Below are 26,178 nucleotides of genomic sequence, written 5' to 3' on the forward strand. Positions count from 1 at the left end.
CAGTGCCCTACTCACTGAGACAAAGGCACCGCCCTTCCTATTTTCTTATCTGTATCTTATCATGGCTTCCTAATCTATTCCATTCTAACATATACAATGGCATTCAAAACTGTGGCCCAGTTTTAAACACTGCCCAAAGGAAACCGCCAATCCCCTGTCCCCACGTAGTGATACATACCTATGTTTTATACCATGTGGGAAAAAAGTAACATTACAAATAAGCCAAAATTATGAAGAAACAGAGGCTATAAGGTTATAAAAGCATTTATAAATATATTCTGAAACATTTAAAACAAATGAAAACCAAAATTTGGGCTGGGTGCAGTGACTCAAGCCTGTAATCCTAGCACTCTGGGAGGCCGAGGCAGGTGGATTGCCTGAGCTCACAGGTTCAAGACCAGCCTGAGCTAGAGCAAGACCTCTGTCTCTAAAAATAGTCAAGCATTGTGACGGGACCCTATAGCCCAGCTACTTGGAAGGCTGAGGCAAGATAATCGCCTCAGCCCAAGTTTGAAGTTGCTGTGAGCTATGACACCACAGCACTCTGGGGGAGGGGGGCAGCGAACAAAGTGAGACTGTCTCCAAAAAAAAAAAAAGAATGAAAAGAAACTGAAAAAATTTGAAGCTATAAGAGAGGGTGGGAGGTTGGGAAACAAAAAAAACATTGAAGCCAATTTGGCTCTTTGACAAGAGCTGGAAATCCTGGCAATCTGAGACCCACATTTCTACTGGGCAACAATCAGCAGGAGGCAAGCACTAAAGCCTTCCCCTTTGGATGAAAGGTCCATGTTCCAACTGACCACAATTCCAAATACTCCCTATTGCCCTCCTAGTAAAAGTGTCAGTTACTCTTTACCATCCCACTTTAGAGAAACCTCTCCTCTAATATTTCTATCAAAGGTGGATAAACAAAAGAAATACAATCACCACCCCCACACTTCCCCATCACCCTCCCCAAAAGGGAGTGTTTCAAGAAAAAGGAAAAGAATACCAGAACCATCTTACACATTTACCACATCTGGATCCTGTAGTCATTTGCAAATGCAATCACTGAAACAAAAGATAAAGAATTCAACTGTTAATAGATATAGTACAAGCTGTAAGAAAAAGAGTAAAGGCAGCAGAGCCTGAGTGTAATCATCATATTAACAGCAGAACGCAAAGACCCATAAACTGCTATTGGTATATAAATTATCTAACTAATCTAGGCCTCATAAATTTGTGTTCTCAGAAATTAGAATTGGGCTATCAAAAGTAATCACAGAAAAGAGAACTAAAGCTGAAAGGATACACAGGAAGCCAACACAAGGCAGAGAGAAGGATCAGAAGCAAGCAAAGTTTATGAGAAAGATGAAGCCATAAGCAAGCAGAACCTTATGAATAAACTAAAATATGAGGTAAAGAAAAAAGAAAGTGGATAGGCAAGCCAATACTGAAAAGGATACATTAAAATACACAAAAGATAAACCAAGAGAGTGGCTTAGTTACAAAAATAGCAACAATACAGAAAGATGCACAAACTCCTGTTGCTAGGTTTCTTAGAGCTTCTCTGGACCCTGTTCCCACCATAAGAGGCATAATCATATCAAAGTTCTTCAGTATCTGTGGGAGATTGTTTATAGTCATCCATCAGTATCTACAGGAGACTGGTTCCAGAAGTTCCATATAAAATGGCAGAGAATTTATACATAACCTATATATATCCTACCATATACTTTTAAAATTATCTCTTGATTACTTTATAATATCTAATAAAATGTAAGTGCTATGTAAATAGTTGCCATACTGTATTGTTTAGGACATAATTGCAATGAAAGTCTATACATGTTCAGTACAGACACAACCACCCATTTTCTTTTCCTAATATTTTTGGTCCACAATTGGTTGGAAGTACACTATGACTAAGCAGAAACTATGAGAGCAGAAGTCATAAGAGTAAAATATCATTAAGCAGGTGTTGCCAAACTATAGCCCCACAGACCAAATCCAGCCCAGTACCATTTTTTTGTAAATATAGTTTTGTAGGAACACAGCCGCACTCATTCATTTATATATTGGCTATAGCTATTTTCACACTACAATGGCAGAAACCACATGGATTACAAAGCCTAAAAAATTTAAAATGGGCCCCAACAGAAAAAAGCTTGCGAACTCCTGTCATAGACAAGAGCATAAGCCAGCGGCAGCAAAACTGAGAATATATTCAGAGAAATGGACTGACAGAATATTTATTTAAGACATGTTAAAAGCTGAGCACTATAGAAAAGATTCTGAATTTCTTCCTGTTGAGATCACTGTGAGTACCCGTGCTACCACCTTCCAAACCCTGAATGTAACTACATATTTAGAAAATGTTACATATAAGACAAAGAGATCCCCAATGGGAAAGATTTATATTAAAAATATAAATAAATAAAATACGAACTATAATAAAATATATTTATCTTTGTATTATAGAGAATAAACAACAAAGAGAAGATAGTTGAGCTATATAAGAATTAATCATTAGGGCCAGGTGTGAGTCCTAGCACTCCAGGAGACCAAGGTGGATGGACTGCTTGAACTCAGGAGTTTGAGACCAGCTTGAGCAAGAGCAAGATCCAAATAGCCTGGCTTTGACTGGATACATAAACTGAGACTCAATATCTGCTGTATACAAGAATCTCACCTTACCTTAGGATAAAAATAGACTCAGGGTGAAGGGATGGACTTGTGTAATACAAGCATGGAAACCAGAAAAAAAGCAGGGGTTGCAATTTTAGTAGCAGATACAAATGGCTTTAAACCAACAAAGATAAAGAAAGATACGGAAGGTTACCACATATTTGTCAAGGGAAACATGCAACATGTAGAGATTTTGATAATTACCATTTATGCACCCTACCAGAATGCTCCTCAATTCATAAAGCAGACCCTAATGGATATGAACAACTTGATATCTTCCTGCACTATAATAGTTGGAGATTTTAACACCCCTTTGACAGTTTTGGATAGGTCCTCCAAGAAGAAACTAAACAAAGAAATATTAGACTTAAACCTAACCCTAGAACAAATGGACTTTACAGACCTCTACAGAACATTTCACTCTAATAAAACTGATTATATGGGTCATCCTCCAAAATAGATCATATCCTAGGACACAAGTATAACCTCAGCAAACGTAAAAGCATAGAAATTATTCCTTGTATTTTCTCGCACCACTATGGAATAAAAGTTGAACTCAACAGCAACGGGAATCTTCATACTCAAACAAAGTCATGGAAGTTAAATAATCTTAGGCTGACTGATAGCTGGGTCAGAGACAAGATTAAGAAGGAAATCACCAAATTTTTGGAACAAAATGATAACGAAGACACAAATTATCAAAACCTGTGGAATACTGCAAAGGCAGTCCTAAGAGGGAAATGTATAGAATTGGAAGCCCTCATCAAGAAAACAGAAAGAGAGGAAGCCAACAACTTAATGGATCACCTCAAGCAACTGGAAAAGGAAGAACATTCCAACCCCAAACTCAGCAGAAGAAAAGAAATAACCAAAATTAGGGCAGACTTAAATGAAACTGAAAACAACAGAGTCATTCAGAAGATCAACAAAATAAAATGTTGATTTTTTGAAAAGATTAACAAAATTGATAAACCTTTGTCCAACCTAACCAGAAATAGAAAAGTAAAATCTCTAATATCATCTGTGAGAAATAATAAAGGAGACATAACAACAGAAACTTCAGAAAGTCAAAACATCCTGAATGATTACTACAAAAATCTCTATTCCCAGAAATATGAAAATCTGAAGGAAATGGACAATTACCTGGAAGCATGCCACTTTCCTAGACTCAACCAGAAAGAATTAGAAATCTTGAATAGACCTATATCAACCACTGAAATAGCATCAACAATACGAAATCTCCCTAAAAAGAAAAGTCCAGGACCAGATGGCTTCACATCAGAATTCTATCAAACCTTTCAAGAGGAACTAGTACCTATATTATACAACCTTTTCCAAAGCATAGAAAAAGAAGGAATACCTCCCAACACATTCTATGAGGCAAATATCACCCTGACACCCAAACCAGGAAAGGATCCAAAAAAGAAAGAAAATTACAGACCAATATCATTAATGAATATTGATGCAAAAATATTCAATAAGATCTTAGCAAACATGATTCAACAACACATAAAAAAAAATTATATACCATGATCAAGTTGGTTTTATTCCAGAGTTACAGGGTTTGTTCAACATATGCAAATATATAAATATAATACATCACATCAATAAAATAAAAAACAAAGACTATATGATTCAATTGATGCAGAAAAAGCCTTTGATAATATCCAGCACCCTTTCTTGATCAGAAACGTTAAGAAAATAGGCATAGCAGGGAGATTTCTTAAACTGATAGAGGCCATCTACAGCAAACCCACAGCCAATATCATATTGAATGGTGTAAAATTGAAAACATTTCCACTCAGATCAGGAATTAGGCAAGGATGCCCACTGTCTCCACTGCTATTCCTCATTGTAATGGAAATCTCAGCTATTGCAATCAGGCAAGAGAAGGCGATCAAGGGTATCCAAATAGGATCAGAGGAGATCAAACACTCACTCTTCACTGATGACATGATCCTATACCTGGAAAATCCCAGGGACTCAACTTCAAAACTCTTAGACGTGATCAAGGAATATAGCAGCATCTCAGGATACAAAATCAATACTTACAAGTCAGTAGCTTTTATATACACCAACAATAGTGAAGCTGAAAAAACAATTAAGGACTCTATTCCTTTTACAATAGTGTCAAAGAAGATGAAGTATCTGGGAATTTACCTAACAAAGGATGTGAAAGATCTCCATAAAGAGAACTATGAAACTCTGAGAAAAGAAATAGCTGAAGATGTTAACAAATGGAAAAACATACCATGCTTATAGCTGGGAATAATCAACATTGTTAAAATGTCCATACTACCCAAAGCAATCTACAGATTTAATGCAATCCCTATTAAAGCACCACTGTCATACCTTAAAGAACTTGAAAAAGTAGTACTTCATTTTATATGGAATCAGAAAAAACCTCAATTAGCAAATTCATTACTCAGAAATCAGAACAAATCAGGAGGCATCACATTACCATACTTCAGGCTATACTATAAATCTGTAGTGATCAAAACCGCATGGTACTGGCACAGAAAGAGAGCAGTAGATGTATGGAACAGAATAGAGAACCAAGAGATGAACCCAGCTGCTTATTGTCATTTGATCTTCAACAAGCCTATCAAAAATATTCAGTGGGAGAAAGATTCCCTATTTAACAAATGGTGCTGGGTGAGCTGGTTGGCGACCTGTAGAAGACTAAAACTAGACCCCCACCTTTCACCATTAACAAAAATTGATTCTCACTGGATAAAAGATTTAAACTTAAGACATGAAACTATAAAAATCCAGGGAAAACACTTGAAGAAATTGGCCTGGGAGAATATTTTATGAGGAGGACCCCCCTGGCAATTGAAGCAACACCAAAAATCTATTACTGGGATCTGATCAAACTAAAAAGCTTTTGCACAGCCAAGAACACAGTAAGTAAAGCAAACAGACAACCTTCAGAATGGGAGAAGATTTCTGCAGTTTATTCCAACATGACCTACCAAAGGTCTGATAACTAGAATCTACAGAGAACTCAAACTAATCGATAAGAATAAAAAACCCCATTTCTATGTGCACAAGAGACTTTAACAGAAAATTCTAATGAAGACAGGCACATGGCCTAAAAACACATGAACAAATGCTCATCATCCTTAAGCATCAGAGAAATGTAAATCAAAACCACTTTGAGATGTCATCTAACTCCAGTAAGATTAGCCCACATCACAAAATCCCCAATGTCGGCATGGATGAAGAGAGAAGGGAATGCTTCTACACTGCTGGTGGGAATGCAAGCTAATACGACCTTTTTGGAAAGAAGTTTGGAGAATACTCAAGGAACTAAAAGTAGACCTACCATTTGATCCTGCAATTCCTCTACTAGGTATATATCCAGATGATCAAAAATTATTTTACAACAAAGACATTTGTACCAGAATGTTTACTGCAGCCCAATTCATAACAGTCAAAACATGGTAACAGCCCAAGTGCCCATCGACCTATGAATGGATTAACAAATTTTGGTATATGTACACCATGGAATACTATGCAGACACAAAAAAGATGGAGACTTCTCATCTTTTATGTTTACCTAGATGGAGCTGGAACATATTCTTCTTAATAAAGTATCTCAAGAATGGGGAAAAAAAGTATCCTATGTACTCAATACTACTATGAAATCAATATATAACCACCTACACACTCACACAAATGGCAAAACAGAACTATAGTCCAGAAAGTAGAAGGGAAGAGGAGACAGAAGCAAGGGGAGGCAGGATATAGGAGGAGGGAGGGTATTTGGGGGGACCTCACCTAATGTGCATGATGCAATGGTATATTTCAAAACTATTAAGAAATGAGTAGAATTGTGATGGATGTGTTACTTAGTTCAATGTAAACATTTCACATTGTATATAGAAGCAGTACCCTGAACCACATAAATGCATCAATGTACAAAATTATGATTTAATAAAAAATAATTTTAAAAGATAGCCTGGTGGAGCGGCGCCTACAGCTCAAAGGGGCACCGGCCCCATATACTGGAGGTGGCGGGTTCAAACCCAGCCCCAGCCAAAAACTGCAAAAAAAAAAAACTATTAAAAAATAATAATAAATAGCCTGGCTTTGTGGTGGGCACCTATAGTCCCAGCTTCTCAGGAGGCTGAGGCAAGAGAATCGCTTGAACCCAGGAGTTTGAGGCTACTGTGAGCTATGATGCCACAGCATTCTACCAAGGGCAACAAAGTCAGACTCTGTCTGAAAAAAAAATTTTAATCATTTATAGGAGAAACTGGGGAAAATACCTATAACATATGATAAATTAAAAAATCAGTGTAAAAAAGAAACTAAAACAATATGACTCAAAATTTTTATCTGTTCCATCTTATTAGGAATCAAATAAATACAAACTAAAATATCAAAGGAGACTATTTTTCACCTTTGCAATTGGCCAATTTTTTAAAAAACTATAATACAGGGTGAGGAAGGTGAGCAAGTAAGAAAAATAGACATTCTTGGCTCGGCGCCTATAGCTCAACCGGCTAAGGCGCCAGCCACGTACAACTAAGGTGGCGGGTTCGAATCCCCAGCCCAGACCCGCCAAACAACAATGACAGCTGCAACCAAAAAATGGCCGGGCGTTGTGGCGGGCGCCTGTAGTCCCAGCTACTTGGGAGGCGGAGGCAGGAGACTCGCTTGAGCCCAGGAGCTGGAGGTTGCTGTGAGCTGTAATGCCACTGCACTCTACCCAGGGGGATAGCTTGAGGCTCTGTCTCAAAAAAAAAAAAAAGAAAAGAAAAGAAAAATAGACATTCTCATACACTACTAGAGGTATTGTACAGTTTATCTAACCTCAGGAAATAAATATGGATATGTGCAAAAATCTATCTACAGGGAGGTTCACTGTAGTATTATGCACAATTAAAAGGGCAGTAACTGAAAACAAGGTGCCCAGTATCAAATACAATTAAGTTTTTATATTCATGCAGTGGTGTATTATACAGCAATTTTAAAAAGATGTTATTGAGGCATATTTAATGGCATGGGGTATGTCAGAGATCTGATTGGTTTAAAAAAGCAGTTAACAGGTCAGGCACAGTGGCTCATACCTGTAATCCTAGTGGTCTCAAGAGGATCACCTGAGATTGGGAGCTCCAGATGAGCCTCAGCAAGAGTGAGACCCTGTCTCTACTAAAAATAGAAAATTTAGCCTAGTGTGGTGGCACATGCCTATAGTCCTCACTACTTGGGAGGCTAATACAGAAAGACTGCTTGAGCCCAGAAGTTTGAGGTTGCTGTGAGCTATGATGCCACTATACTCTAGTCAGAGTGACAGAGCAAAACTCTTGTATCAAAAAAAAGCAGGCAACAAAAGATTTCATTGGTGACTTTAATATCAACAACTAACAAAGACTGCTCTGCCCCCTCAAACTATCGCTTCTGAACATATAATACAGAAATTAAAATTAGCAAATCTGGCAAACATAATTCAAAATCCTTGAAAAGTAGACATTTTTTCCAGAAATGCAGTGTTGGCTCATTATTAGGAAAACTATCAAATATGACAAATACAACAAAAAGTCAAAGCAAAATATTTACTTCCATGTTCAACAATTACTTACTTGACTGAGATACCTGCTTCTTTGTCCATCACCTTTTGAGATATCAATAGAAGAATTAATTCTTCCTAATCCCTAAAGCCAAATCTATGGTTTGACATAGCAAATTACCATAACCACAGCCCCCCTATGCTGACTGTTAAAGATAGTAATTATATCCAAAGTAACCTCTGTATTAGATTAACTTATGAACCGAAATAGAAGAGAAAACACACTGGTGAACAAAATAAATATAGAGCTGACAATGTCACTGTTAAGACATACAAAGAAAGCCTGGTGTCAAGGAATAGTTTCCTCTACAGGAATGGTTAATAACATGGCCCATGAAGGTTATATATCACTCATCAGTCACTCACATAAGGCACAGATCACAAGAGACTTTTCATTGCTGAGTCAAGTAAAGCTATGTTATTGTTACTATATTATACATATTGTGAATAACATCACTCTGAATGTTTGTGTAGGTATACTATAGAGCAGGGGTTGGCATGCTACAACCCATGAGCCAAATCCAGTCTGCTGCCTGTTTTTGTGAGTGAAGTTTTATCAAACACAATCATGCCCATTTGTTTCTATATTGTCTATGGCTGCTTTCATGAAGCAGAGTTGAACAGACTACCTGGCCCTTTACAGAAAGTTTGCCAACCCCTACTGCGGAGTATCCCTTTATGGGATGCTGGACAAAATCTAGACCTAGTGGAAAACCTACACCTAGCAAAATCAAGAAAATAATATTCATAATAGCTCATCAAATTAATTAGAGACCACTCCTAATAAGTAGCACTATTCAAGTGCTGACTATTCAAGTCAGAATACTATATTGTGATCTGGTGTAAGAAAGAGAATAGTGAATGATTAGAAGCAATGACGCCAATAAACAACAACAAAAAGTATGTGTGACTTCACAAGTGGGTGCTGAGAAAATAATAACCTCCAAAACTAGGTCCTATAAAGGAACACAGATCTGATAGAAACTAATAAGCATATAAAACAGCATAACACTTAAATTATCACTAACAAAGAGTTGTCAATGAGTAACCGATGCAAAGCATTATGTAACCCTTAAGGTATAAGACAGATTTAGAACCATCTCCAAGTACCTCTACATAGTTTCCTCCCTCATCACTTTCTTAAATTAAGGATCATCATGGGGTACTGTGAAAATGGTAATGCATCAAAAGTACAAATGATCTCAGTGCATATAATATTCTTAAGCATAATAATCTATCTGACCTTGTCACTAAAAAGTTTCTTTTTTGTTTGTTTTTTTGAGACAAGAATCTCACTCTGTTGCCCAGACTAGAGTGCCAGGGTGTCAGCCTAGCTCACAACAACCCCAAACTCCTAAGTTCAAGCAATCCTCCTGCCTCAGCCCCCTGAGTAGCAGGGAATACAAGTGAATTTTTCACTTCTTTTAGTAGAGACAGGGTTTCACTCTGGCTCAGGATGGTCTTTAATTCCTGAACCCAAGCCATCTTCCCGTCCTGGCCTCCCAGAGTGCTAAGATTACAGGCATGAGCTATCGCACCCAGCCACTAAAAAGTTTTTTACAAGATAGACTGTCCAGAGTTCCTGATCCTTCCAGAATCACATGCACTCCCCAACTCTAAAAGACAATCAAAAGCAACAGTGACTCCACGACTCTGTGCCTTCCCCAAGGCTACCCACACCTCTACTTTTTGAGTCCATGTGATCTTTATTCATTATATGAATCAGGTAGCTATTTTTTTTCTTTTCACTTTTTAGATACTTTTTTCCTTTTATTAAGTCACATACACATAGATCATGGAGACTTTACCTCTTTTATGATTACATGGATGGAGCTGGAACATATTCTTCTTAGTAAAGTATCTCAAGAATGAAAGAAAAAGTATCCAATGTCCTCAGTACTTTTATAAAACCAATTTATAATTACTCACACTTTTTTATGAAAGATAGATCACAGGTATAGTCCAGGATGAAGGAGAGAAGTGGAGGCAGATGGGAGGGGAGGCAGGAGGTTTGATAGAGGGAGAGTAAACGGTGGGAGCACACCTATGGAGCATATTGCAAGGGTCTTAACATAATAATTAAGTAAATGAAGTGAAAAATATATTCGTTTCAGGTAAGCACTGCAAATTGTGTTAAAAATCAATACACTATACCCCCAAAATGCATAAATATATTCAGGTAGCTACTTTAAACAGGGAGAAAAGATTAATTATATTGCAGGAGAGAATAAATATAGTTGCCTGTGTATAAAAGAGAAAGAGGAAGGAGGTATTATGGTCAGATGAGGAAATAAAGACATTTCAGAGCACAAAAGACAAAAGACCTAAGGTCAGACCACTTCTATATATATATATTCAGCTATATATATATTCACTTAGCTGTGTCATAGAGTGAACCAGAGGAAGAAAAAGTAGGGGCACCCACTCAAAATCTGTTTCCTGAGTCTATTTAGTTTTAGTGGTGCTAACATACACATTGAATTCTAATAAGCTTGGTTCTGAAACCAGAAATTTCTCTAAAGAAAATAATCAGAAAAGTAAACTAAAATTCCATTTAAAATATTTTGATAAAAAAATGTTAAGGCCTAAAGTATGTTTATGTACAAAGAAAAATTTTTATAACACTAAAAATAGCACATGTCTGAGTTGTGGGATCATAAATAGTTTTTATTTCCCTCTTAATACTACCTTTTTAAAAAGAACAGAGACTTGGCTCAATGCCTGTAGTTCAGCCATATACACCGGAAACAGCTGGTTCGAATCCAGCCTGGGCCTGCCAAACAACAATGACAACTACATTCAAAAAAAGGTGGGTGTTGCAGCAGGTGCCTGTAGCCTCAGCTACTCCGGAGGCTGAGGCAAGAGAATCGCTTAAGCCCAAGAGCTGGAGGTTTCTGTGAGCTGTGACACCATGGCACCTATTGAGGGCAACAGCTTGAGACTCTTTCTCTCAAAAAAAAAAAAAAAAAAAAAAAAGAACAGAAACCTGCTGGGTACACCTCATAGTCTAGATAGATACCAATACTGGTAATGACAAAAAGACTTTAAATTGGGGTCTGAGCTCACAACTTCCTAACCAGCACTTTGGGAGGCCAAGGCCAAAGGGTCACTTGAGGCCAGGAATTTGAGACCATCCTGAGCCAAATAGCAAGATCCTATCCTACAAAAAAATTAAAAAATCAACCAGGCACGGGGGCACATACCTGTAGCCTTAGCTACTACGGAGGCTGAGATGGGAGGATCACTTAAGCCTAGGAGTTTGCGGCTGCAGTGAGCTGCAATGAGTTATGATAAAGTCACTGCACACTAGCTTGGGCAATAGAATGAGACCCTGTCTCAAAAAAAAGAAAAAAGACTTTAAATTGGTTGGGGAATGTAGTAGAGACTCAAAGAGTGGCCTAGCAAGGAGAAGAGAAGGAGAATTAAAAACAGGACATACCTATGACAAAGAAGAAGGCAGACAAAACAATCACAGAAGGAAAATGTAAAGAAAATAAATACAAGGAGGGTTCAGAGAGAAAAATCTTGCTTACATAACATTATTACGAAAGGAAACCAAAGGTTTTTCCATAAAATGGAATCCTTTCTACCTAGGGACTATGAGGGGGCCACCTGATCTTTCTCATCCTTAATGAGTGTCTCTCTCTAGTCACCAAAACATTCGGAGCCTAGTTTAGGAATGTTTTGTCATGAATTGGGAGAGAAATTAAGGCCCCAAACTGACTTTTATACTCAGAATGGAGGTTCTGGAGCTCTGAGTGGGGCTGACACATAACCATTTTTCACTTTATTTTTGAACCATTTTAGCACTCCATACAGCCCCTAAGTGGCAAGGCCATGCAAAGGCCAATGACGAGTGCTACTCCACCAGTTAAAGGGGTGTTCAGGCTCGGCACTCATAGCTCAGCGGTTAGGATGCCAGCCACATGCACTGGGAATGGTGGGTTCCAACTGGCCCAAGCCTGCCAAACAAACAACAACAACAACAACAAAAAATAGCCAGGTGTTGTGGTGGGTACCCATAGTCCCAGCTATAAGGGAGGCTGAGGCAAGAGAATCACTTGAGCTCAAGAGTCTGAGGTTGCTGTAACTATGATGCCATGGCATTCTACCAATGCGACACACTGAGACTCTATCTTAAAATAAATAAATAAATAAAATAAAGGGGAGTTCAATCAAGAAGAACTTACAGTCTAAATAGTGAGCCATTCCTGCTTTACAAAGCAACTCACAGCAACCTCCAGCTCTTGAGCCATTCCGGCTTTACACTCATTTCTCTGTGGCAGACCATTGTGTTTGTCATCATTTAAGACCCTGCTGTAGAAGGTGATTGCATCCACGTGTCCTACCAAGGTTTGTCCTGACACTGACATACTGGGAATTCTTCTACTAATGACTATTTTTATCTGGTCCCATCTGGCATTAAAGTCCTAAAACGTTAACCAAATTCTTTAAAGTTTCCAAGCCTTTCCGAAAACTCAATCATCCTCAAATAATTAGCTATTAAAAGGGAAAAAAGTGGCCCTAGTCTCTTTGAGCATGAGACCCTATTTACTACTGTATAAAGCTGTTACCTGCCTTGAAAAGGTTAAGAGTAAGGAGGTTCCTGGAAAGTAGGTATATGCCTGGTCTTAAAGAGAAAGAAGTAGAAAGGAGAGTCTGCTAAGAAAAGCTTACTTATGGGCAACACCTGTGACTCAAAGAAGTAAGGTGCCGGCCTCATATACCAGAAATTGCAGGTTCAAACCCAGCCCCAGCCAAAAATTGCAAAAAAAAAAAAAAAAGAAGAGCTTTAGCTAGAGGCGCATTACCAATTCACTCCTAAATAGAGAAAGGATAATCATTTCTATATACGGCAAGCATGATATGCCACGGAAGGGTGAAGAAAGGTATGTAGGGGGTAAGTGATCAGAACTGTCTTCTAATTCTGATTCCAGTGAGCATTGTACTTTGTACCCATCAAGTTAAGTTTTTCCTAAATAATTCAAGGACCTTTTACTCCATTTCAGGTTATTACATTTTGCTAAACCACCTAAATAGAAAACACTAACATGGATTAGTGACCTAGGTATCAAATAACTGATTAACACAAAATCTTTGGGTTTTTGTAAAGATTCAGTGAGACCATATACATGAAACATGTAGTAGGTGCTCAATAAATGGTATCAAATTTTAAAAAGTGAAATGTCACTTATTTCCCCAATAGAGAACTATGGAAACCTAACCTTCTAAGGGTGCTTGTTCCCCAGAAAGGTCAAACATCTGCAGAAATACACAGCTAAACTAGAGAGGGGAAATAAATTAAAATTAGGATAAAGTCATAATTAGAAAAACACTTTGGATACTCATGAGTGGCTGAATTTTAAAAACTATCCCTGAGGCTTGGAGCCCGTTGCTCAGTGGTTAGGGTGCAGGCACATGTACTGGGGCTGGTGGGTTCCAACCTCGCCAAGGGGTGCTAAAACAACAGTGCCAAAAATAACAAAAAAATAGCCAGGCATTGTGGTGGGCGCCTGTAGTCCCAGCTACTAGGGAGGCTGAGGCAAGAGAATTGTATAAGCCCAAGAGTTTGAGGTTGCTGTGAGCTGTGACACCACAGCACTCTACCCAGGGCGACAGCTTGAGACTGTCTCAAAAAAAAAAAAAAAAGAAAGAAAAGAAAAGAAAAGAAAAGCTATCCCTGAAAAGAAGGGAAAATATGAGAGAACCACACATGATAAATGACTCAACCACAACAACACATATAAAACATAATTCCATAAATATAAACCCATTCTGTGAATGTGCTGTCTTGGTGAACTTAATATGAGTGGGAAGAAATTCAGAAGCAAACTGATGACTGAGATTCCATACATTCTAGGATCAGCTGTAAATGCAAGCCCCATGAAAAAGAAAATAGAGGGAGGAAGATTTGTGAGTATAGGGGATGGCAAACTTTCTGTCAAGGGCCAGATGGTAATACTTCAGGCTTCATGAACCATATGGTACCTGTCATAACTACTTAACTCTACTATAGCACAAAAGTAGCCACAGACAATAATGAATAATCATGATTGTATTTCAACATAATATTTACAGTAACAGGAGCTTATGCCACCTAGCTTACTTGGAAACTATTTCAGTTCTTATGACCCTCAGCAGAGGTGATCAGAAACTAGGTAAACATATAATCTACCCAAATTGTTTTAAGAAAGTTATATCCTGGATTAAGTTGCAGGCTTCAAAATTACCGGCCTTGTGCTCTGGAAATGCATTTCCAAGAGCTTCCCTGACAGAAATCAGGGCAAAGTCAGTCCCTCTTCCCCACTTACCTTTAATCACTGTGTTACCACTGAGAAGACCCTCTCTTTTGGTTTATAGTCATTCACATAGAAGATCTGGTGGACTCTAAAACACCTTTCATAGATATCCTTCACAATCCAGCCTAATGAGAAGTTACAAAAAGGAAAAAGACTGTTTGCATCCCCTATGACCTACTCCACAGTCAACTTGGTCAGCCTTCACTGCATGGAGAGACAATGGCAGGTTTTAAAAGAAATAATGGTAAGAGGGGAGGAAAAACACAAGACGTCGCTTAGTTTAACCTACCCATTTTTACATACAATTTTTCACATCAGAATGGGAGGAGGGAATCAATCTAATACTATGATACATCATACAGTTACTGTTATTCTTTTGTCCTACCTCACAAGACTGAAAGATCTATAATGGCAGGACTTTGGTAATGTCTACAGGGTCTCTGGCACTTAGTAGGTACTTATTACTAAAGGAAGGCTTTAAATACCTCATCATGACCGTTTTCCCTTCTCTTTTTTACAAACTGGGAAACCCCCACCAAAATCACTGATACCTTGCCTCACAAGGACATCCATGGTTAACAGTGATTTATCCTGGCTCTCTGGTGAACTTACTAGGCAAGGAGCATCAGTCTAAGTAACAGGTGGTTATTAATGTTGCTCTTAACTAATGACAATGTTTCTGGCTACCCAGGAATCTGTAACTTAATGAGCAACCCCAGGTGACTTCATGTCTAATAAGATTTTATACCACAGAAATTTTCATCATTAAGTATTATCTTAGAAGCTACCATAAAAATCTTTCAGCATGAAAGATTTAATGGAATCTGGAGGAAGCACTGGGTAGATGACACAGTACTAGTATGGATTCAAATCCATTTTATATACCAACTAGCTATAATCTTGGGATAATTTCCAATTCTCCTGTCTGTAAAAATGGGAGAATGTTTGGAAAAGGAGAGGTTAGACTCTTTATGCTCTCTAGTACAGCCTGAATGTTTTAAGACTTTTCTTCATATCATAATGGGAAAACATCCAGTAACTGCCCTAAGCCTATTAAGACCACTTTCCCCACCCCTTCCCACTAACTAGGTAAGCCCACCAAAGCCACTAACCACTTACCAAAACTTCATAAATGTTTGATAACCATATGCAAGATGCCGACTTGAGCCTCTCCCAATTCTCTAATAACCTTGCTAGAGGTTAGCCAGGCAGGGCTCAATATACCTCTTCACCAATGGAATAGTTTCTGATTGCATTTGCTGTCACCTGCAGGATAGGGAGAAGGAAGGAAACAAATGTAAGACCAAACAGTTAAGGTTTGAGATCTAGCTTTCATTTTAGTTTTACCACCTCTATTAAGCCAGCCAGCCAGCTACATCATGGACCTCAGATTTCACTCTTGCTAAACATTCACGTTAGCATCACTATTATGTTCTTTGTCTGGAAAAAGCTACTACAAGGTCTACAATTATTGTTTAGATTCTTGTTCCCATTTTAAATAAGTGACTATACCAAAGTGTTAGAGCTCAGATGTAAACTCTAAGGCTGACCTTCCTAGTTTCCTTCAAGTCCTTCCCCTCTTTGGGCCTCAATGCCTCTACCTTTGAATAGGGGGTAAAATTGACCCCCTAGTAGGCCTTCTACATCTAGCAGTTAATGAATCGACATTCTGGTTTTTTTTAATCGACATTCTTTACTTCTGACTAAAACAGTCCCCAAAAGGTGAATGAAACTTTCATTTAGTCATCAAACAGCACCTGATTCACACTGATGCGGAAAAGTAACAAAACTCTGGGATCTGGACTAACCCCTGATTAATAACCTCAACTTCCACCAGGACTCACCTTACCATAACTGAAAAGGAATCAAACATCTGTTTCTCACTTAGCTTCCTACATTATCAAAAGGAACACAAGGAGTTTGGTAGGCTAACAGCTATTCCCCTACCTCCAAGACTCAATCACTGAGGAGAACAGGGCTCTGAAACGTGAGACCACAAAGAATAAACCAAGGATCCTTAAGGGTCCTTTCTTTTTATGGAATCAGCCTATAGCTTTAAAGTTTCCTAGTCCCTAACTGCTTAGCATGAAAAGTAACTCAGAAAATCTGGCAATTCAGCAATGGCCCAAAGCCCAGGCTATTAGTTGCTAACATTAGTTGCTGGCCACACCAGCTAATGCTGCTAAGTTTCCTATTACTCAGTGAGATTCAGGCAACTCTCAATGCAAATCCCAGAAGACTCTATAAGAAATAGAAAAATTAGCCAGCATGCTGGAGTATCATTGCACTCTAGCCCTGCAACAGAACAGATATGGTGGTCTCTATCCTTGAGTTCAAATCAAAGGAGATAAACACAAACAGGTAACATTTGCCATTACCATGTCCGTGGATACAGATAAGTAACATTTCATGGTGCTTCCTTGCTGGGTGGTGATTTCTCGCGGGGAGAGAAGGACGGCTTGGCCGCAGGTGCAAGCTCGCTCCTGGAATTGTATGAAAGCAAGAAACTACTACTACTCCGTGTGGCAGTAACCAAATGTCTTCATTCACCATCACCTTTTATAGTAAACTAATTACGTACACCCCATTGATCAATAATCTTAACATTCTCTATTCTTATCTTAAACTATAATAAAGACAGAAAGTCCAGGAAAGTAAGATAACCATCTTAAGACTAGCCTTCAGGCTATTCCTCTCTAAAGACCTAAAACAACCCTACATTATCTGACTTCCTTTGTCAAAGTTAAAGGTCAGGACAAAGAGGGGAGTAAAACTTTTTCTTCCATGTACTCAATTAAGTTTCCGAGAAACAGGCTCAATGACTGTTTTCTTGTGGTTTTGGAAGCCACTTGCTTTTACCATGAAGTTTTTCACTCCATCAACCTTTGAGCCATGTCTCCTGCACAGATGGGCCACATCTGGCAGGCTGACTGACTGCATGGTCAGAGTTCCATGCAGGACCTCTACCACCTCGCCTGCAAGCTCTGCCATGTTCTCCCAGGTAGCAAGGCTTCTACAAAACACACAATACTTATGAGTCTTTTCACTCAGTTTCTGGAATTAAAAGAGCACATTTCATTTAGCTAGCTTTATGTGGGAATTCACCCCACAATTCCTAATTGAAATGGTGGTTATGGCTGTCACTAACAGAAAAGGTTTAAAAGAATACAATTAGACAGAAGCCCAAATTAAAAATCTATTTGCTAGAATTACAAAGAGTTAAACTAATGGTAAGTATCACTTCATTGGCATTTCAATGTGACTTTATTGCTTTGTTGTTTCTCTTTTATCAAGTTTTTTTTTTAGACAGAGTCTCATGTTGTCCTTGGTAGAGTACTGTGGCATCCCAGCTCACAGCAACCTCAAATTCTTGGGCTTAAGCGATTCTCTTGCCTCAGCCTCCCAAGTAGCTGGAACTACATGTGCCTGCCACAATGCCCAGCTATCCTTTATCAGTTCTTAAAGGAAAGAACCCAGGAGAGGATGCTCAGAAAACCACCTGCCCAAAGCCAGAGAAATGAATAAAGCACAGGGCAGTATATAACGCTAGACCTGGACTTGCACTTTTCCTTCCTCCTGCTTTTCCAGTAAACAACAGTGGGCCACAGCCCTTTTCTTTCAGAAACAAAATGGCTTCTCTCCTTGGGGCTCCCATTCCCAGGCAGATTTGTTTACATAGTTAGCTTATGGTGGTATTCATGACAACTTGGAAGGTACAGGTAAGAATCAAAAGAAGCTACTTTTCACACCATGATGGGTCAGATACAGATGAGATTAAAATGGATGACAGAGGTAATTTTAAAACATAATCAACAAAGATGAGTTAATATGATAAAACACAGTCACTACCCACATAACAATGTTTTGATCAATGTCAAACACATATACAATGGTGGCCCCATAAGATTATAATACCATATTTTTACTCTACCTTATCTGTTTAGATACATTTAGACCCATAAAATATTTACCATGGTATTACAACTGACTACAGTATTTAGTACAGTGATATGTTGTATAGGTTTATAGCCTAGGAGCAGTAGGCTATAGCACATACCCTCGATGTATAGTAGGCTATACCAGTTAGGTTTGAGGAAATAAACTCTATGATGTTCACATGATGACAAAACTGCCTAAGTACTCAGTTCTCAGAATGTAGCTGGTTAAGGTACATGTGACTATATAGTTAAATGCTGTGCATATGACTTTTCACTGTATGAATATTTCAACTTTTCTATATGTTTGAAAATTTTTGTAATACAGTATTGGGAAAAATCAGCAAGCAACTTAAAAAAGAAAGTTGTAAGACCTTTCCAAATTCTATTTTGCTCCTAGAATATGCCCATATATATGTAATGAGCCTATTTGGTATTTTCTACCCCACCCCCTCTTTTTTTAAGAGGTAGCTTTCTGGCATCTGACCTGGAGCTTGCTGACTTTTTAAAGTTGAAGCAGGTGGTGCCCGTAGCTCAGTGGGTAGGGCACCAGCCATACACATCAAGGCTGGTGGATCTGACCTCGACCTGGAAAAACTAAACAACAATGACAACTACAACAAAAAAAATAGCTGGGCATTGTAGTGGGCACCTGTAGTCCCAGCTACTAGGGAGGCTGAGGCAAGAGAATTGCTTGAGCCCAAGAGTTTGAGGTTGCTGTGAGATGTGATGCCACGGCACTCTACCAAAAGCAACATAGTGAGACTGTCTCAAAAAAAAAAAAAATTAAAGTTGAATCAATCACCATGATTCACAGGCAGGTTACCAAGAGAGTGCCTCCTCTAAGACTGGGGAAGCAGGTGGGGAAAGGCTCCAAGGTCTTAGAAGTCCAGGCTTACTACCTGTGTAAGTCTAAATAAATGAGTATTTTAAAGACTCCTCTTCATTTAAAAATTAGCACTAGGACCTTCTAACCATTGTCTCAGCTTATTTTTCTGCCTTATGCCACATTAATTCCTTATTTTCCATATTCTTAATGCAAAGAGTTGTGTAGGAAGGAGGAAAGCAAAGGAGAAGGCATCAAGCATTCTATGTCCACTTGCTTCAAGATAGGATATAATAAAAGGTATTTTCAGAGCTGAGGCTTGAAACTTGTATTGAAGGATATTGAAGGACAGGGCATAGCTGATTAACTAACAGCAGGACCCTGGGGGAGGCCTTATAATCTCCCAGTTTAAAATGTGTCCTAGCTGGCCCATATGTAAAACAAGGAAAAGACTTGTCAAAAGCAATAACAAATGATTTTTTGCACTAGTGAATGGAGTAGGAAATGAAACGATCACTGCTGAGTGATGATATAGACCAGGCTCAGCAATCTTTTTCTGTAAAGGCCTTGCAGGCCACAATGTCTCCAACACAGCTACTCAACTCTGCTGTTGTTGTGCCAAAGTGACCCCAGACAAAGCAGCAACGAATGAGCATGGCTATGTTCTGACAGAATTTCATTTGCAAAAACAGAATCTATGGGCCATACATCTTGCCCAACCCTGGTTTAGAACAAGGATCCCTATGTAGGAGTCCTATGTGTTTGGAGGATGACCCAGGGAGGATAAGCTTATAAATAGGAACCGTTTAGCAAACACTGGGCTGTGAGAATGAGACTCCCAATCTAACAGCTATCACCCAGGTCCCATGGAGAAAGTAAGTGCCAGCAGGAGCAACAGTAGCAACACTTGTAAATACCAATGACTGAAATCCAAATACAAAAATAGCATTGTCTCATGAGAAACTCTTCGTAAGATACAAATATAACTAAAAGGAAACAACCAGCTTCTGACCACATGCCTTTTGAAGAAAAGAGCTAACAGTCCAGAGCCTGTGGAGATCACTTTAGCAGGCACACAATAAATGTTTGTTGATGAGTCATTCATTTATTCATCCAATAAACATTTACTGAGGCCTACTAATGGGCCAGGCTGGGCTCTGAAGATGAAGATACCATCCCTGCCCTCAAGGAGCTCACAGTCTAATATAACATGGGAAGACAGACAGGCTATACACAGACAGTTACAATACAATCTGATAAGTGCTGTAACACTTATCAGGTTGTATTATAATGGCCGATGTAAATTTCTTTCCAGGAAGTGCTGCTCCAGGCTGCTGCTGGCTGTAACAAGAGATGGGAGAAATGAATCACAGAATCATCCATTAAATGCTCTTCAGCTATTTCAAATACCCAGGCTCACCCTAACCCCTGATCACAGATGGATTTAAAAACTAGTAGGATGTAAAATAGGACTTCCATGCTTAAGATAGTTACAGATCTCCAACAAAGCACCTTTTTTCAACAACCTCTTCTAAAACATGAGCTTTTTTCCTTCTTTTTGTTTATGCACCTCTCAACCTCCCCACCCTAAAACACATGAGCCTGGTTTAGTATCTGCAGTTAGCAAAATGCTGAAAAATAGGAGCTTACAACTAACTGGATTAACCCAGTATAAATGAATAGCAAAGAGCAGTAACACCTCATCTGACACCTCTAAATTGAATCTAATTCCTACTGTTAAATGAAAAAATAAAAGAACACTACTAAATGTAAGATAAATATAATATATAGCTCATGGAGTCAATAACAAGCTAGAAAGGTTTACTTAATAAACAAAACAGATTCTCTGAATCAGACAAAAATAACAGACTCAGTTTTAGGAAACCAGAATTAGACACCTCAAGACCTTTTAGAATATCTAATTTATTGCGCAACGCCTATGGCTCAGGGAATAGGGCGCCGGCCCCATATACCAGAGGTGGTGGGTTCAAACCCGGCCCTGGCCAAAAACTGCAAAATAAATAAATAATCAAAAATGAATATCTAGTTTACATATATATCATAAGTAAAAAAAATGAAACACAGAGACAATATAATTTTCCCACTCTGTTTTCAAAAGTGGGTGAGTGATAATAACAGGCTTTTTGAGGAGAAATTATCACTGTAAATAAGATCACTTTATAGAGAATAGCATTTTTCTGTGCCCCATACCTAATAAGGCCTAGCTTTGTTTTTTGTTCTGTTTTCTTTTGTTTGAGACAGAGTCTCTTACTCCTTCACCCTTGGTAGAGTGCCCTGGCATCATAGCTCATAGCAACCTCAAATTCTTGGGCTTAAGCAATCCTCTTGCCTCAGTCTTCCCAGTAGCTAGGACCACAGGTGCCCACAATGCCCACAAGCCTGGCTAGTTTTTCTATTTTTAGTAGAGAGGGGGACTCCCTCTTGCTCAGGCTGGCCTCAAACTCCTGAGCTCTGGCAATCTATCCTCCTCAGCTTCCCGGAGTGCTAGGATTATAGAGGTGTGAGACATGCCCGGACAGACCTAGGTATTTTTTCTTTTGAGAAAGAGTTGCACTTTGTCACCCTCAGTAGAGTGCAGTGACATCATAGCTCACAGTAACATCCAACTTTTGGGGCTCAAACAATTTTCTTCTTGCCTCGGCCTCAAAAGTAGCTGAGACTACAGGTGACCATCATAACGCCCAGCTATCTTTTCAGAGATGAGGGTCTTGCTCTTGCTCAGGCTGGTCTCCAACCTGTGAGGTGAGGGCAATCTACCTACCTTCACCTCTCAGAGTGCTAAGATTACAGGCGTAAACCACCACGCCCAGCCCCAGACCTAGGTTTTTAATGGCTCACTTTCCTCTGCACCAGCAAATTGGGCCAATGACATCAAATTCACAATTACACTGAGATCCCGGTTTTGAGATGCAATATGTCCACGAGTCTGTTATTTTATAAGCTTAACATACTACTTTCCCCTAAAGTTATTACACTGCTCTCACCTACACACTATTCCGTTCTACCAACTGTTGGTCTGCTCTTGAGGCCTTCTCAGGTATTACAGTATGTTCTTATTAGCATTTCACACACCCCTGGCACTTAGAAGTATTTATAAATGTGGACATTTCTCTATTGCCCATATCCTCTCTCAGATCACTCAACAAGTATTTAAAATAAGACTAGTTCCTGAATGGATGGAGGTGAGAAGACAACTGTTTTGTTTCTCATCTAAACTGGTTTCTTACTAGGGACAAAATGTTCCCATCTTTTACCTACTCCCAAAACAAGGGAGCACCACTGTAGTGCACGACTCAAAAGCGCTTTCCTGGGCAGCACGTGTGGCTCAGTGAGTAGAGCGTCAGCCCCATATAGCGAGGGTGGCAGGTTCAAACCTGGCCCCTGCCAAACTGCAACAAAAAATAGCCAGGTGTTGTGGAGAGTGCCTTTAGTCCCAGCTACTTGGGAAGCTGAGGCAAGAGAATCATCTAAGCCCCAATAGCTGGAGGTTGCTATAAGCTGTGACACCATAGCACTCTACTGAGGGTGACAAATTGAGACTCTGTCTTTTAAAAAAAAAAAAGTGTTTTCCTTTTAGATAAAAAAAAAAAATGGCTTTCTATTTCAAAGTCAGACTTATGTTATTTCAAAATGACTACGAAGAACCTGACATGTATCCTATACAACAGTTGTCTTTGGAAACACAAACATTTCTTCAGACCCAATAGCAACAAACATTAAGCCTTTCTTCAGACTCAATGGCAATAAATATTACCAGGAGCATATGTGCAACAAATTAACATTTGTCCTTTAAAAGTACCATTCAAGCCCAAATTGAATAATTCACAAAAGAAAATAAGAATAATTGAGATCTGGAAGTCCAGCCTTGCCAATAAGAGAAATGTATCATAAAATGAAGATTTCATTTTTTTCACATATAAATTAGCCAAAAAAATTAAGTACTTAAATGTGGTCAAAAATTAACACAATTTTTTGGAAAGCAATGTGGCAACTCTTTATAATGTTCAAACCTTTTGACAAGTAAGTCTATTTCTAGAGCAACATAAAGACATAACCTAAAACAGATTAATAAAAACTAAATGAAGACATTTTTTACATAACTTAAGACACTGAAAATCTGTAAAATACTTTCATACAAGTATCAAAAAACCATTAAGTGACAATTACTAAAAATGTTAAAGTGAAAATACATATGTTATAATGTTAAAAGCAGAACAAAATAAAATAGTGCACATACATAATCAAATGTATAGAAAAATGCAGAGAATGAAGTGACCAAAATTATGAACACTGGTTATCTCTGGGTGGTGAAACTATGGCTTTTTTTGTCCCCATACTTGATGGTTATCTTTACACAAAGCTACAATGAATATTTACCAAATTTCTAGATTGGGGGAGCCATTCAAATCTAAACAATGAAAGAAAAAAAACACAAAATGGATGATAGATTTGACCACTTGATTTCAAATCTTTACTGGCCAAAAATTTTAAAACAAAGCAAACAATAACCTGGAGTAGGTATTCATAACATTACAGAAATCTCTAGATTTATTTACATTAGTAGTCTTTATTTACAGACACATTCAAATAAGAAACACTAAACTAAAACTTCAACAGATAAATCAGTATAAGGTTTAAACTATCATTGCATTAAAGGAAACCTAAGAAAACACGGAGAAAAAAGAATTCAAACTCACTAATAACCAAGAAATTAAAAAATAATACTGGTTTTTAACCCATAAAAATAATTTTTTAAGAAAAACCTCATTCAGTGATTATGTGAGTAGAAACTGGTACAACCTTTGTGGGAAGAAATTTGGCGATTCATACTGAACGTTAAAAATGTTCATAACCTTCGTTGTAGTAATTCCACTACAATAAATGTAACCTAACCAAATAATGTAAGAAATTTGTGTATTTTTAGTCTTTAATTACAAGAAAAAAGGCAATAATCTTTTTATTGTTGTACATTTGGATCAACACAACAAAATACTAACAATGGTTAAAAACAAACAAAATTTTCTAATGTAACACATAGCTGGTTTTGCTCAGCGTTACATCAGATGGAAAATCTGGCAAAACAAGAAGGGTGTGTCCAGCCTGCGGCAGTCGGCCATTTTAGACCCTCTGCAGAACAAAAAGCACGGAATATATGGGTAGTTATAAGGATAGCCAACCCAGTAGTACAATTCTTCACCCTTTTGTCTCCTAGGGATGTAACTCTGCACTATGCGTGGAGTTGAAAGCAGTAAAAACTCTCCTTTCTAAAATGGCTTAGGTAAGTTACAAACAAAATTTGAAATCATAAAAGAAGGGTCCTTTAAACTTGCCCTTTCATTTTAGGCGATAAAACATAATGCTTAAGATAACAGATTCTGGAGCCATACTACCTGGATAAAAATCCAGTCTCAGCCATTCAACTGGTTGCAAAGCCTTTGGAGAAATTAATATATGCCCCTCAAATTTCTCATCTGTAAAAACTGAATAATAGTATTGCTACGACTGTTGAGAACACTAAATGAGTTAAGGCATGTTTTAAAGCACACAGACCAGTACTTCGCACATACTATGTGCTACAGACATTTCAGTGTAAGTATTATTACAAGAAAACAGGACCAGAAAAGGAAAAGGTCCAGCATGAGATTTTATCTAGGGTTATTGTAAAGATGTATTCCTCAGTTTTGAATCCTGTGTCCTTTCTATTACACACACACACACACACACAGTGAATTATCAATGTTAGCGATTACCAACAGATCTTTACTGGTGGCCCTCAGAAGAAAAGTGCAGCTGCCTAAAGAAAACTCCAGTCTAATGGCTAAACAAAACCGCGCTAAAAGTTCTACCGAAGGGAAAATAATAGAGGAAAGGGTGAGAGCTCATATCATCACTAGCATTAACTACTTTACACCAGTATGGGGCCCATGCAGCCATTTGCCCAAACTCCAGGTTTAAAGCAAAGTGTAACGCGTTTGGAAACGCAGCCAAATCCTCACTCCTATGTTATCAAGGGAAAAAGTCAAAGACTTTTGGCTACCACAACAGAGTCTCACACTGCAACCACTGTTTTACTACTGTAACGCGATGAAACGGTGTACCCAGAACCGAGGATAGCGGCCCCAAATCGCCAACCCAGGCAGAGAGCCCTCCGAATGTGCACTGCCCAAATGTGGTTTGTCTCCAAATGATCCCCTTTTACGCATTTCCTAAACACGGTCAGCTGCCGCAACGTTTTGCAGAGTCATCGCCTCCGCAATTTCAAACCCACTTATCGACAGGCCAGCGAGGGACTAAGATTCTGGGATCTTAGTGGATTTGGCTAGAGCCCAAGACAACTCCAACTCTGGTCGATCAGTTCACCCAACTAACAAAGCAGATGGGTTTCTCTGCAGACCCTGACAGCCTAAAAAGGCCGAGCAACGATAACTTACCTACCCCCACGCCATATTGCAACCTTAACTACACGCACACTGCGCCTCCATTCCCTTCCCAGGCATGCCGTCTGAAATACGCATGCGCATCTCTCCCTCCCTACAGTTGAACTCAACCGTCATAATGGTGTCTCAATTACGCACGCGCGCCTTCTCTTGCTCTCTCTCTTTCTCTCTCTCTCTCCCAGCCGCGGCTGCCAACTCCTAACCAACTTTGCTGTCTCAAATACGCATGCGTGTCTTCTTTCTGCTCCCTCCACACGCTCCCAGCCATCCAAGCCTCGATCTCTCCACTCTCACTGGCGCCCCTTCACCTCAAATCAGGTTTACTCAAATACGGTATATTCGCACACCGCCACTCGGCGCCGCGTTTCCCGTCCCCTCAAATACCACGCGTACCGGTCTTTTCCTCTCCCTTTCTTTC

The 26,178-nt window shown here is 38.8% G+C and overlaps 1 long non-coding RNA gene across 2 annotated transcripts; it reads right to left on the reverse strand.

Annotated features, from left to right (window-relative positions):
• Positions 1-622: 622 nt before the first annotated feature.
• On the reverse strand, positions 623-25,817 carry LOC111722803. 2 transcript variants are annotated; one of them, XR_002771465.1, is made up of 4 exons: positions 25,755-25,817; positions 15,661-15,807; positions 14,554-14,666; positions 623-1,050 (listed from the first exon to the last, which is right to left on the reverse strand). It is a non-coding gene; the product is annotated as an uncharacterized LOC111722803 (long non-coding RNA). The 2 variants fall into 2 exon arrangements; XR_002771464.1 differs by lacking the exon at positions 25,755-25,817 and adding an exon at positions 16,920-17,162.
• Between the last annotated feature and the right edge of the window lie 361 nt (positions 25,818-26,178).

This window comes from Otolemur garnettii, unplaced genomic scaffold (assembly GCF_000181295.1).
Source record: "Otolemur garnettii isolate 467f Iridium unplaced genomic scaffold, OtoGar3 scaffold00398, whole genome shotgun sequence".
NCBI lineage: Eukaryota > Metazoa > Chordata > Mammalia > Primates > Galagidae > Otolemur > Otolemur garnettii.